Consider the following 16,396-nt stretch of genomic DNA (forward strand, 5'->3'; position numbering starts at 1 on the left):
ATTAAAAAAATAATGTCTAGCTTTATTTTTCCTTTTTTAAAATTCATATTTTCTGAACTATTTTAATATTATTAATATATATTTTATTGATAAGTTATCATTATCTTAATAGAACAACAATATATTTAAAATCTTAGTTATAATTATAATTTATGAATAAAACTATTAATTCGATAATTAATATAACTATTATAAAGCGAATTTTAAAGTGTAATTGCATTAAATAGTGACAAATTAATAATTAAAATAATTGTTTTCAACTAGGGATTATAGGTGTGATTACTCTTCAATTGTAGTATTAAGATAGCGATTGCAGAATTTGTTTCAATACACTAAAATAGTAAAATATAATAAAAAGAAAATACTTTTTTTTACTAAAAAGTTATCTTTCTAGAAAGAATAAAATCGATTTTTTTAAAATGGATAAATGTTGTTGTTTGTTTTAAAGAGATTTTTATTAATCCCCACAGATAGAAATGCTGTTATATATCCATACTTTCTCCGATTTAGATTATCAATACGTATAGAAAATTTAATAATTCCAATAAAAATTAAATTTAAATACTGTATTATGATTCGTTTTACGTAAGCTTGTTAAAATTCTATTATAGTAACATTTTAAAACCAATTTGTAATTTAAAACAGAAAAAATAAATAAATTTAATTTATTAAATATAGTTTCATATATAATCTAAAATAAATAAATAAAAAAACTGAATACAAAATAATAATGTATTTTGTTACATAGATATTGACCTGTCACTATGCACCTACATGTGTACATAGTGTATATATAAAAAGTAACATAATGGATAAAAAAATAATAATAACCTATCTACTAGCGAAGTATTTATCAATAGAAAGACATTTCATTTAAAAATTTCTCAAGTAAATATTTTAAAAGAAAAGTAAAGAAAGTGAATACAAATTATTTATATGATGTTGGTACTTTTAAACAAAATTGTTTCATTTAAATGCATAGTTCATGAAGTAGTCGCTAGGAGGATTGATCAATGAACGTACAGTAGCACCACCTACTCAACTGTATAATCACGTGGAGGATAGAAGACAAGGTCAGTAGCATGCAGTTTCACAGCGTCACACTATCATCTCATAAAATGGATTATTATGTATTCTAGGTAAGACAATCTACATTATGATATAAAATATATACACATTTATTTCTATATTTTTCTTTATATAAAGGTAAGTAAACAGTTATTTTAATATATTATAGTTTTGAATTGAAACTAAATTTGGGAAAATTATGTGTGATAAATATTTGTAATTTATTTAATTTTTTAATAATTATTTAGTCTCAGATAATAATAATAATAATAATAATAATAATAATAATTAATTCGGTAGTAGTTATTAAAACAAGCGCTTCTTGAGTGAATAAACGTGTTGCCTAAATACAAATATGTAGTTCTTTCGTGAAATCTTAAGCTAATAATCATTTGTTAATTCATGTCAGTGACATTCTTTTTCTACTTTTTTATTTTATTAAATATTTCGGTCAATTTAACATTAATGTTTGTAGAATTATATACACTTTCACTATATTTTTTGCATTATTTAATCTCTAAATTTTGTTTGTTGTTAAGTGTAAAGTAAGCTTATAAAATCGAAAATTACTATAGTAGTTTATACGTTTACCTAAAAGTAAATTTCTGTTGCTATCGTAATAATTTGCATGCCGCTATAGAGAAGACTAATTACAAGTTCTCTATCTTTTAACAATTTAATAAATAATCTTGGAATTAAATATAATTTTATATATTTATAAAAAAAATGTATATATGTAATTTAATAATTCTTTAAGAAGTATACTTTTATATAACATTTTTTCCTATTATTTTATATCAAAAAATATTGCACAGTCGCTAAAAAATGTTATAAATAAGTCACATTTAAACGTTATTATTTATAATCTCATAGGATTATAAAAAGATATTAAAAGAAAAGAACAGCAATTAAAAAGACTAAGCTTCGTTTTATACGTTACTATGAGACTATGAAGCTATATTTTCAGACAATTTAAAAGGCAACTTTTATTTTTATATCACTCTTTAAGACGTCATTCAGGAGAAAAGACGAAAGTTAATAAGCTATCTTATATATATATATATATATATATAGTCTATAAATGAATTTAAATCGGATAATAAGATCGTAAGAAATTTTTTATCTAAATATATATATTAATGATCGTACTGAAATTGCATCTTTAAAGATGCTTAAAGGTATTTAAAAGTGATAGATATAAATTTAAAAAGTATGATGTGTGTTGAATGTATTAATTCTACATTTTTTCATCTCAAGGACAGTAACTATTCATCTAGAAACCAAAGATTTACGTAGTTCATCTGTTCTGTTCATTGTCTGTCAAGTTACTAGTTATTTTTATACAAAAAGTCAAACAGATGATCTAATTTGAAAATTGTTTTCATTATTTCCTAGTTTATGAAACAGGAATTTATTTTCAATTTTTTTTTTATGGCAGGAAAGTCTATCGGTTTTATAATTAGCGCATCGCTATTTTTATGTAATAATTAATTATATAACTAAATTTAGCTTTTTTTGTGAACTTCATATATAAAATTAGCCATTTTGTTTTATAATAGTGTAATATGAAAGCAGTTTACAAAGGATGATAAACTAAAAAACCACATAGAAAACATTACTTAATATAGATATTTAGTTTAATTTTGAATTAAACAATTGATTTTATTGAAATTTTTGAGTTGATAAAAAATATTTTTTGTTTTAATTTCTTATTATTTATATAAACTTTTAATAAATGAAACATTTAAATTAATAGGCCAAATAAGATTAACGTTTTTAGTTACGTTGATATTTAAACAAAATATTGCTTCTTACATAAATAATATAATATAAACTTATAACCTTTAGAATTTATATTATTTTAATATAGTTTATTTTAAACAGAATTTTATGTTATGATATATAAAACTTATATACTACGAATACTTTACTAGTTTTAACGGACATTTTATTGATATGTGTGTGTATATTATTCCTATTAATGTTTTGTTTGACAAATAAATTCTATACTTATATAAAGAAGAATCTTTATATAGATTACATAACCGATATATATTCTTTATAGAGCTGTACTTAGGGATATATAAGAATTTATCTCTATAAAGAGATAAAGTGATTATTACACAAAGTTTTCTTCAAAACATCAATTACTTTATTCTGCTACTAAAACAAAACTTAGTTATAATAATATAGATTATCGTTAAATTACTATTATCTCATGAAACAGAAAGAATAGGAATGGATTGATATTAGAGAATTGTAGATTAACTGAGATACTCAAATAAAAAGAGGAAATATATTTCTAATTAAAGGAAACTGTAATTTTATCGAAAATGTTTCATAGTGTTATCAAGAATATATGACAGATGAACAATTGATAGTATCATAATTTTTTTATGAATCCGGTGGATAGACCATTTTCTTGATAGAGGAAAACATTCCGGTTCATTTTTCCATTTTTATAGATCCAAATAAAGACAGTCCACTCTTAAAATGATGGTTTTCTATTTTAACTACTGATATAATTTAAATTTAGTGTCGTATTAATGTAATTTACTCATATTGAAAATATTACTAATCTTCCTGGGAGGAGTGTAAGATTTACTCTAATGTAGAATTTCATCTCTAAATAATGAAATTATCCATAAATAATTTATTTAATTATGGGTTTACAGTTCTGAAATTGATGATATAGATTTTTAGATTCTGGAATTATGTAAGTTTATTGAATTATCTTAATTGGATGTATTGAGAGCTTTTAGATTGTATGGTAATTATTTTTCTTCTGTCAGTGATTCTCTATTAATAAAGAAGAGAATTACAGAACATTATTTGCCTGTTTATCAGTTTGGAAGTATATGATCTCGAAAGCAATGTATGATAGAGTAGCTCTGCATCGTCAACGTTATCTGATAGAGGATAACCGCTTATGTTTTTATCTCAGCTTGAAATCCATTCATTTCCTGTAATCAGTTACAATTGGCTCCAAGAAAATCGCTTGATAGCGTATCCAAGTTTAAACGTTTTTTTTTTTCTTATTTAACCATTTGATAATATAAAAATAAACTTATAATATTGATTTTATACTTTTTAATACTGTTTGATTTAATCTATAATTTAATGAAAAATTTTCCACGGTATTTTCATTTCATTATTCTATAAGATTTTTATTTTATTTATTTCGGGATTATATTGGTACCAGCAGATCTGGCTTTACAAATGCGAGGGATCCGATTGGGATCATTTAAAAACAAATAACATTTAAACGAAAACTAAACTGATAGCAAACTTACATTGTACTAACTCTAAAATCTGTAGCTGTTACAGAATATGAAAACGATTTTCTCGTTAGAAGAAAGGCGTATCGAAGAGCAAAACTTAGAGGAGCTATTCTTAATTCATATAAAATAAACAATATATTAAACCGTTAAAACTTTTATAATCACTTAAAACTAAATACATAAACAGCAGAAAAGTGTGATAAACTTTATATTTTAATAATAATAATATTTTTAACATTATTTCAAAGAAATGAAGTTTTCCTTAGAAATAAAACAAAGTCTAAGAGAGCAATCGTCCCCCATATTGTTCTCTCTAGATTCATCTCTGCTTTAAAATAAAAAATTCTTCTCTTTTTGAGGAATTCTCTACCGCGAATTCCCTAGAGCGGGCCCTTATTAGTTCCACTCTCTAGGGGAACTTCGCGCGTCCCCTAAGACCCCTCCTGGGTGCCAGCAACATCTACAGTTCGACTATAAAAATTCGTTATTACAACTATTGCATATTGATTATCATCGAGGTATATTTTTAGACGCTTTAATAAATTAAATATCTTACGTGCTTACGATGCTAATATAACAAACTTTATAATTTAATGTAATATAGTTTTAAATCAATTATTTACAATCAATAATCGAAGTTTCAAAGTTTTCTAATATTTTTATTTTTATATTAAGCTTCGTTTGATGATGCCATTTTACGATTCATGTGATGGGTGTAAAAGATTTCAATAAACTTGTATGCTAATAAATCATATCATGAAGCGAAATTGTTTTCATATTTTGACAGCCACAGATTTTAGAGTTGGAAATATCTTATTCAAAATAAATTATGCTGCAAATCAATTTATATTTACCAGTTACGCGCGTGTAAACCGTAACGATAATTAAAAGACTAAACTTGAATCAATGGCTTCTTTTCTCCCTTCCAACTTCATTCATTCAAAATTTATACGTAAATATTAAATACGAAAATTTAATACAGTTTACCTACTTGCTAGGTAAAGTTTGAATAAATTGAAAGTATTTCATTTCGATTAAATAAGAATTAAATTCTCTTTATACCGATTTCTGACTTTTGCAAAAATGATTTTAAAAATAAATCATATTTTAAAATTGTCATCTGTTTTTCATTTTATAGACATTATACCCGAGAGGACTAACATAAAATATTAAAAGTAGTTCAGGTCTCTGTAGGTGTTTGAAGAGTTTTGCAGCTCTGTTTAATTCACTAGTATGGTGCATTGATCTTTGAATTTCTGCAACACCGTATTTATGCTTCAAAAGTTTTCATATCCTAAAGCTAATTTTAAATTTTAAATCACGAGTTTTGGTTGCAGAATAGGTCCAAGTAAAATAATAGTTTTAGGTTCTGTCGGGAAATATTACAGAAAAGTTTTTTTTTTTTATTTTGTCAATTCTGAAAGATTTGACTAATTCAAGAAAAAATTGAATTCGTTTTTAATAATTGTTTATAGAAAAAGAACCTAATTAGAGGTTTATTTTATTATATTTATTTTGTATAGTTTTCATTGCATTTTGTCATTTTTCTTCCTTTTCGAAAAACTTAGACAGATGATTTTTATCCTAAAAAATTCAAATAACGAAATTTATTTGATTATTTTTGAGTAGTTAAATTATCGAATAATCGATTGATTTGAATAATTATTAAGAATAAATTTGATTATTTTAGAATACGGTTTTTTTGTTAATAGGTTTTAATCAATTTTAATTGAAAAAGTTTGATGAAAAAGTTTTTCATAAATTTTTATAGAACTTTACGTACCGATCCACATTTATATTGTATAAAACACGATAATATTAATTTCGGAAGCAAGTTTTTGCAATTAATTAAATTTTTAATAGAAAAAAAAAATTGGAAAAATAAATCATTAAAGAAGCAACAAAAATTGAAGTAAACTATGATTTAAAATTTTAAAGTATTTTGAAAAACATGAATATTTAATTTCTAAATAAATTTAATTACCTAATCCAGATCGTAATAAATTTTATTCGTAACGTTGGAACCATTGACACTTGAGGGTCAGTAAATACATTTCAGGGGTCCATGACTTGGATGGGAAAAAATTACAATGTAATATTCATTAACCTCTAACTGCAGTTTAACACTTCCTTCAATTATGAATTGGCAACAAGTCACAGTAGTATTAACAGTACCTTTGACATTGCAGCAATCATGATATTTTCATATCACGTTATAGTTTCACGTAAATTATTATATCACAAAGTTCTGTTTTGAATATTTTGATGACGTATCTCAATATAATCGGCTTTCTTTGTAATCCTGTGTATTTAATTTCGTGAACTTAAAAGAGTGTACTGAGAAACAGTCCATGGAAGAAAAAAACGAAATTTCTTTCAAATTCCTGCAATGTGGATTGTGAAATTGTGAGATTCCTTAATGTCTATTAAAAAATTTTCATCACTTATCAAAAGAAAATTTAATTTGTATTACTTTCATATCTTTTGTTTTACTAACATAAAATTTTGGGGCTATTTTCAGTATCCAAAACTTCGCATAATGGCTCTGCTACTCTCCATTATTTGGGTCGCATGAAAATTTACTACAGACGCTTTCTGGATTTAATGAGCTTCATAAATCAAGTTTGACCGAAGAATATGTCAAATGTCTGAAATTAATTTTAACTAAAATTTATTTGATACAATTATTTTAATTCAATTAAAACAAAAACACGATTTTGATAGGATCAAATACGGTTTGCTGGTATGTTGTTTTACGCTCGTATACTATTTGTTTTCAAAATTTTAAATCAATTATTTAATTAAAAATTATATTATTCCTAATTATACAGTATATTATATACGTCATATTTTAAATACATATAGGTAATTTACTTTTAAATAATATTAAGTCATTGAATCCGCGAATAACTTTTGAAGATTCAATTATTTCAACATGCCTAAATCGCTAAACTTATAAAAATTATATTTTTCTTAATTAGTAGTGCCCAACATTGTACATATAAAAAACTTTTTCTCTAATTATGAATTATTTAAAATAAATTTTAGTGTCTTCGTCCCTTTCTAACTGTCACTCCTATTGTCGGCCGAACCCATGATGGGTAGAGGAAAAACTTCTTCTTAGTGCCAACAGCACGGAAACAGTTTTAAAACACGTAGTGGAAATATAACTAATTATTCAAAATTTGTCTTACTTGCTTAAAAATTCGTAAACCGTAATTTTATACGTATTAAAAGCACGAAAGATTATAATGATCATTTTTCGTAAAAAAAAAATTGGTAAAACGTAAAAATAAGCCTTATTTGAGCTTATTATGTTTAATCCGGAGATAAATCTGTTAAAATGTAAAATTAACGAGAATTCTATAACAATGTCTCGTATCTTTTAGAGGAATTTTATATTTAAGATCAATTATGGCTTACAAGCCATTATATTCGTAATAAATACTTAGCGTTGAATTATTCTGATTTATTAAAACAATTATTTTAAAATATTTCATGTTATAAATTTAAAGCTGAAAATTATTTAAAAATATCAAGTCATTACTTCGATAGATAACTCAAGATAATAAATACCGGTATTAAAAAAATTGTTTCGGAGATAAATTATTTGATATTTTTAAATTAAGTTATGAAATTTTAGCAAAAATTCAATTAAAAATTTTGTCTGTATAATTTAGTTCTTAAAAAAATTTAATTAGAACAATCAAAAGTTTGATTTTTAATTAAATATTTCTCTCGCAATCTTATTTTTTTGAATGTTTTTTAAAAGTATAATTTTCTATCAATTTCTTTTGTTGTCATTTTTTCTTTTACTTACAATTTTAATAACTAAGTTTTTTTCTTTTTAAACGAATTTAGTCTTTTTTAAAACTTAGTTTATATTAATTTCCATGTTAGTAGACTGTCAAAATGTAATTATTGAATCTTTTATCAAATATTATAAGTTGACAGTTTTCTAGCATGTAAATTTAATTACACAGGGTGGTCCAGTAGTCAGCTTACCATTGTAAAGACTAAATTGCTGCCTTATTCAAATAATTTACATACAAACATTACAAAAATTGTTCAAAATGAAATCACTTTTCAATACATAAATTAATGCTTTCTCTATTTGTGTACGATTACGATAAGTGTGTCTATAGTGCAATAAAGAAAAATATCTTGTATACAGTAGCGTAACTAGAACCGATATTAAGGAGACTAAAATTAGAATAGGCAAATTTGCATTCACTTCTGTACCATTGTGTATATAGCAACTGGTGCTATGAATGAAGAGTAAACTTTTATATATTATAAATTATATATGTGTGTGTATAAGTGCATTCAAATCTTTTTCCTGTATGTGTTTGATTTTTTCTTAATTTATTTATTTACATAGGTAAGGGTGGGGTACCTGGTTGAGCCTATGCATGTTTATATGAATATGAATCGTAAAACACTTTGCTTAACTGATTTTTGGGCTGTAGGAGAATGGAATAACAAAGCACCCTTATATATTTGTGCTTAGTCAATTTATGAATTTGAATAGTAAACTGAGTTTGTTAAAGCATTGTACAGTACAATAATACATCGGAACTTGAATCCAATTCGTTCCTAGTGGGCGTTCGAGTTCCAAAGTAATTTTTCCATAAAGAATAATGTACCCAAACATCAAAAATACCCATTTTAATTCTATAAAACTAATAATTTAAGCTAAAATAACAGAAATAAATGCCCTAATTAATACATAAAACAATGAAAATAATAATGCTGTAATAATAGATTTAAAAAATGAAAAAAGTAAATGATGCAATAAAATGTATTCAATGAACTGTGGACGGCTGGGCTCATTTAATACGTGTCCCAAACTCGTATCAACGGATTTTCATTGTTTCTAGCTCAAAAAATAGCAAGTAGTGCAAAATAAAAGTTAAAAAGTTCGACTTTCAGGGCAAAATTTCCTCGAGAAATTGTTCGTATCCAAGTTGTTCGACTTCTGGAGCGTTCGAGTACCGAAGTACCACTGTAATTTGTGTATTGGACAATTTTTGTAAAAAGTGTAATAATAAAATATTTAAATAAGACAGCGATTAAATCTTTACAACAGATTAACTGGCTTGTAATTAATTAAACAGTAGAGTCCGATTATTTAAGCTTTGATTAATCGCATTATCCGAGGCGAACCCGTAAGTGGATATACTACTATTAGTGATTTAATCACGAAAGTATAATTCGCTAAGGCATAAAAAGAGGCTTAAAATTGCTACTGTATGAATCTTTTTTATATTAATAATTTTTAATCCGAAATGGATGACCGTAGTCGTTTAAGTTTTACCTAACTTTCAGTTATCCATCGGTTATCACATTACTTCGGATAATCAAGGTTCTATTGTATGTGTGTGTAATTAATAATATAAAAATTAAGGTATAACATAAGATACAATGTATTTTACAGAATAAATTTTTAAACTATTTAATTTTTTAAAAATTTTGGTCCATTTACAAGTGACAGCTATTGTATTTACTATATATTGATTTTGGTGCCATATGTCAATATTTATTTTTGTATTTTATCAATTTTCTTTCAACTTTATATATATATTTTTTCCTCCTCTCCCTTTTCAATTTTTGTCGTGTTTGATAATTGCTTTTAGACTTTTTCTTTTTGAAAATGTTTTATGTTATGAAAAGCAAAGTATATTTTTTGTACCTTACATTGAAAAAATATATATTTTTTTTTTAATAAATAACTTATTATATATATTTAGAGAGTTTTTATGCATAAATATTTTAAAGTTTTTTAAATATTTAAGAGATAAATATTCATTAATATCATTTGTTTTGTTCGATTTTATACTTTAAACCACGAGAAACAAATTTAATACTACATTTTATTTAGTTTTGAAGCTAATTAATGATGGATTAAATTGAATAATTTAATTTAAAGTGAAGTTCTTAAATTATCTTCTTCCACTTTTACTGTTTTGATAAATTACCAAAGGGATCACTTATCAAAAACAAATTCAACTCACTAAACAGCCTCCTCGTTGTTACGATACTTGAATTTTTAATTTTTTTTTCTTTGAAATATTATCTTTTAGACACTTAAATTCAAAGAATTTGTAAATTTTCTTTATATATTTTTTTATATTTTACGTTTTATTTATAGAGAATAATTTTAAATTTGTTTAAGAAACACTTAAAATAATTGCTGACTTGATAATGGCGTTACAAGTGCCATAAAAGTAATTAAACTAAATTTTTTTTAATGATGAAATATTTGTTTATTTACTATTCGAAAACACAATTTTCTAAATTTAATAAAGATAATTTTATTTTATTTATGTAATTTTAAATAATGTATTTTAACAATTATAGAAGTGCGAAGTAGAGTTCAGTTATTTCTATCTTTAAAGTGTTTTATTCAATAAATAAATCTAGAAAATATTATTATTCATTTATTTTAATGGATATTTTTGTCATTACTTATGCTGAGTAATATACAAAGTAATGCAATAGTTTTTTTATTAGTCAGGTTTATCTTCACCACTTTTTTAGGCCTTATCAATAAATGGATATGCGTGACTCGATCTCCAATTTTATGACTTTCTGGGTAATTAGTCGAGGTAGAGAGGTCAATCTTGGATATCCAACTTCAGTTTGGCATGTACAGTACAATGTATAGGAGTACATTCGATTGAAATTAGAATCCTGTGACATGCAACGAATTTACCAACCTCTCATGCAAAGTATTGTTTTATCCCTTACTTACAATTCTCTCCCTCTTCCTTTTAATGACCACCTTCGTTCGTATTATCTTCTATAAATGGTTGATCGATTCTAAATATAAAACTGTAAACGTGAAGATTCTTTTATTTTACATTTAAAATGTATCATTTTGTAAATGGATGTAGCTCGTGCGTAAATGATGAAGTCGAAATGTAAACGACGAAGTTAGGGTGTAAATGACGAAAGTGAAGTGCAAATTTATGAAATTCTGCATGACTGTATCAGCGCTTAACATCATTTTAAATAAATAACGAATTAACCAACTATGTAATTTTTATTTTTTATTTCAAAAATAAAAATTTACGAGAATTATATTAAAAATAACTTTATTTTTTCTGTTAAATTTGCGTGAAGACGATTCTTCTAAATATATTCTTTACTCAAATTAATCTAATTTAAAAATTCGAGCCTTATTTATTCCTAAATAAGACTCAAAAATTTTTATATTACTATCAACTTTCATTCAAATACGTAAAAAATTTAATGAATTAAATTTTGTTTTTAATTATTACGCGCAATTAATTTAAACCATTAAGTTTCTATGTAAAAACACGAAATTTTTTTCTAAAAAACAGAAATTAACTTACTCAACAATGTTACTTAGACAAAAAGTTAGTTAATTCTGACAAAATATTTTATTTTTTTAAAATTAAAATTGTATAGAACGTAGTCTTATATTTTATATTAAATTAAAATTTTTTACATTCTGTCGAATGTTTTAAAATTTATTTTTAAGTTAAATAGATAATTAGAAAACATTTCTTTTCATGTTAAAAAATTTAAATTACTTTCTTACATTTATTAATTTTTAATATATTAAAAGTAATAAATTTAAAAGTTAAAAGAAAAAATATATACCTACATGTTAGAAAAGTTAATTATGAGAGTTTTTTACTTTATATTTACCCAACTTACAACTTCTACAATATTCTTATACATGTTTACTGAAAGCCCATATCTTTCCCTTCTTCCATAGCTAAAATTCCCTAAAGAAGTGTTTGTCTTCATGCAAAACAACATCCTTCCTATTGAATAGCATGTAGTCATGCAAAATAAACTTATAGATATATATACATTTCGTACATATGTAAAAATTATTTATTTTTATACACTGAAAACGTGTAAAATTCTTTTATATAAAGAGTTATCATTATCATTTTTCAGTTTCTTTTTACTTACTTTTAAAACAAAAATACAAGAAAAAGTGAAGCTGAAAAAGTAAAATATTGAAATCACGAAGGAATAATGTATATATTATGTATTTTCGAGAACAAAAAACGAAAGTTTAAAACAAAAATAAAAGGAAGTTGGAATTTGTGTGATGTCTTACTTCGATTTTTTTTTAAAAAAAACTCAAATGTTAACAAGATTTTCAAATCTAAATATACTTATTCTACGTATTTACTTGTTCTACGAGATTAAAAACACACACAAAATCCATTATGAGAATTTTAAAATATCTTGTTTTACATCCAGTTTCCATTGTATTGATATATTCAACTTTGTTAAAGCTTAGGATACACATTGCATGGAATGCACATTGATTCTTAGATACTGTATGTTAATATACTGCAGTAATTTTAAAATAAAAAAAACTAACGCGTAAAATGTTTTATTTAATAATTTAATTAACTTTTTTACGATATGTTATTTACTCATTCTTTAAACCTTTATTATTTATCATTTATTCGCCTTTTAAATTGACACTAATTCGAGTGTGACATTAGACTGAAGTATCTTAAACCTATGACTATTATATAGTAATGAGGTTCTAGATACAAGTTTGAATTCGAATTCGAAAGTCACGTGATTTAGTAATGCTAATATTCTTTACAATTAGTTGTACATTGGCGCAATAATGGAGGTTTCTGGTTGCTGGTAGGAAGGGATGAGCTCGCTGTATTTCCCATTTTCAAGGATTTCATCCTTTCTCCCGTTCTCCGCCATTTGGGCGCCGAGATTCTAGAAAAGTCCAGGCCCTTGTCATATTGTTGCTGGTTGCAAAGGAACCATCATAATAGTTCAAACTTCGGGATGCCACATATGTAGGTTTGCCACCGGTCGTACATTATCTAAATCATAGACGGAAAGGTCTTTTTATAAATATTTATTGGCACTTTTACGAGGGTGACACAATTTAGGAGGACGCTATATTGTGATTCGACTGTGTAATGATCAGATCAGATATATCTACTTATTTTGCATTTTAAAATTTAGATAATCATCGATATTATCAAGAAAATCAAACTGTAAAGTGTAAAAGTTAATTATGTAATTAAATAATTTTTTCCTAATGGTATCTAACTGTTAAAAATTTATATTTAGTATATAATTTACATTAAAAATTTCTAAATTAATCGAAATTTTATTTAAAATGTTATCTTTAACCTACTTTTCATTTTTATGAAGGCATTTTAAATTGCTATCAAAAGTAATAAATTGCTTATCAGTTGTTACTACGGCAGATAACTACTTTCCTTTAAAATACGTGTCCTGTTTTAAAGAATAATTAAGGTTTAGAATATTATAAAAGTTAGAAATACAAAATAAAAGCTATGTTAAATAACCTGCAGTCAAACACCAATTTAGCGCTTTTCTAAATAGCACCATCCTCCTAAATACTTGCGAACGGATCTTCTTTATAAACGTTAAATAAAAAATCAAGTAACACTAATTTTCAAAGTTAAAGTAAAACTTTTATGTATACTTCATTTATTATATTACCATTGTTTTAGATATTTCAATATAACACCAACTCGATTTAATGCCAATTTCAGAGGCGAGAAATGACAGCGCTAAATCGAAATTCGATTGCATTTATTGGTACTTTACGAGGCTATCGCTATTTAGAAGGCGAACAGATCGAAGTTTGATTTTATTATAATTAAAAATGAAATATTTTTAAGTAATTAATTTGAATTCGATAAAAAAGTATTTAATTAATTTAAGTTTAAGTTCGAAATAAATTTCATTAGTTTGAATTGGTGAATTTGTAAGTAAAATTTATCAGGTTTAATGAAAAATATATATTATAGAAAAAATTTAAGAATTAAATTTATAAAGAAAGAAAATTAAAATAGATGAGTAATTGCAATGTTACAAAAAATTCCAAAGAAAAAAGGTTATTCAGTTATTTTTCATTTGATAAAATTGCTTACATAAATATTGAAAAAAATTGAAATTAATAATGTATACAATATAAAAAAATATCTAAAAATAAATCTGAAATTTCATCTTAAAATATTTTTATGAATGTAATTTACAGCTTTATAAAATTTTTGTAAATAACATAAATTACATTTTGTTTATATAGTACAGTACATGCAAGAGGAAAAATATGATAAATGAACTCATTCAACAACCCTGATTTATAACATATGAATCCAATATATATATATATATATATATGATCAAATATAGAAAACAATCAATAAAATATGAAAATCGAACATCTGTACTTTAAACTGATCGATTGTCTTTAAATAACAGATTAGAAAGTACAAAAATAAATTATACTTCTGTTTCTTTTTTAAATTATACGCCGTGTGGGCACTAAAAAGGCCTTTTTTACAAGCCCATTTTGGGTTCAGCCAGGCCTCATTCTTCACCATTAAGCCGCTCCATTGTGGGCTTGGCTGAACCCATAACGAGCTCGTTAAAAATGCCTTTTTAATTCCCCCACGGCCTATAATAATAAAAAAACTAATGGTGAAGTTTGGGGGACGATGTGACATATCAGGACGAACCTCCTCCAGAAACTCCCGACGGGTTTTAATCCGTCAAGGATTCGATCCAGGGTTCCTAGAGCGGTAAGCCATCACACTAACTGCTTGGCCATCTGGCCATTATACTGTTCATCATTTAAAATGTAATAACAATATTATAAAGTAAAAAATATAAAACATAAATCAATATTTGATTTTAATTAACAATAAGTATCTCTTATTCAATGGGAAATTTCTAAATGTTCAATACAATCAAATGTAATATTTAACAATAACAAGATAATAATGTAAAAGTATAAAATAAAACCTCTATATAATGCCTTCATAAATAGCGCAATCCTCTAAACTGTATTTATCAGGAAGACCCGAACATAAATATATTCAATACAAAACTATTTCTGAATTACCAAAAGTACGATTTTTCATTGTAAACATTAGCGTCATGGAATTAGGTATTTTCAAATTAATTCAAAATCGTATACCTCATTACTATATTAATCTTAATACAGCATTCTTCTAAATAGCGTCACCCTTGTAAAGCACCAATATATACTTGTGAACGGATCTTTTTTATAAATTTTAAGAGATTCTTTTAGTATTTATGAATTATCGAATGTACAATTTTGTATTGTAAACGGCATTGTTATCACCAAATCCCGTCATTTCAAACTGAAACTTGTGTTGGACTTCAATACTACAATCAGACCTCGTTATAGTGTGTCCTCAAAAATAATTTTTTTCATAAGACTCCAATAAAGAATTGTCAACGAATATGAGAATTAGTAAATGTATTTAGTGTCAGCTTCAAAAATAAAAATACAGTGGCGGTAAATCGAGGGTTAACTCTGTACAGTACATAATTCTCAATGTTTGAAGTTCTTAAAATTTAGTACCACACTCGATTTAAGGCCAATTTAAATATGGAACAAATGATGACGCTAAATCAAAGTTTCATTGCCATAAACAATATTTTTTTTTTATAAATTCAAACTGTAATAACATAGTTTATCATTTAGCTTATTTTTTTAAGATTTAACTATAATAATAATATGTTATTGTTTATATATATATATTGTTTTAGATTTTTCTTCTTTTGACAAGTTTCGTTCTATCCTTCATATTGAAGTTAATAATTCAGTTTTTGACACATATTGAACTGTCATGGAGTGAAGATCAAGTCCGTTGGTATATTGTAAGATTTAGAAAAACCTGTTCAGGAAATATAAATAGACATCTTTAAACTTTTAAAAGTTCAATGTTTTAGACAACGAAAGAACATATAAAATATTATACATTTTACATTAACTTATATGTGTTATTATAGTGATTTTAAAATAATCATTATTATTAAAATCAGTTATTAGTTTCGAAACTACTCAGACTTCGATTTAGCGCTTTCATTTGTTCCTCTGAAATTGACGGTAAATTGAGTGTAGCGATAAGTAGAAGTATCTCGAGTAATACAAATTGAATATTGTAATGGGTTCTACGGTCGAGGTTGTTTGAAAGTCACATAATTTGGGTGATAAAGAACGATGTTTGCAATGCAAA

At 25.0% G+C, this 16,396-nt stretch overlaps 1 protein-coding gene across 1 annotated transcript in view; it reads left to right on the forward strand.

Moving 5' to 3' along the window:
* The first annotated feature begins 1,031 nt into the window (after positions 1 to 1,031).
* Positions 1,032 to 16,396, forward strand: part of LOC136977793 (dopamine receptor 2-like) — a 107,068-nt gene continuing 91,703 nt past the window's right edge. Inside the window, exon 1 of the mRNA XM_067273362.1 lies at positions 1,032 to 1,139. The gene's annotated coding sequence lies outside the window, so the exon portion shown is untranslated. The remainder of the gene's footprint in view (positions 1,140 to 16,396) is intronic.

The sequence above is a fragment of the Centruroides vittatus genome, unplaced genomic scaffold, assembly GCF_030686945.1.
Source record: "Centruroides vittatus isolate TY-2023 unplaced genomic scaffold, ASM3068694v2 contig_474, whole genome shotgun sequence".
Taxonomy (NCBI): domain Eukaryota; kingdom Metazoa; phylum Arthropoda; class Arachnida; order Scorpiones; family Buthidae; genus Centruroides; species Centruroides vittatus.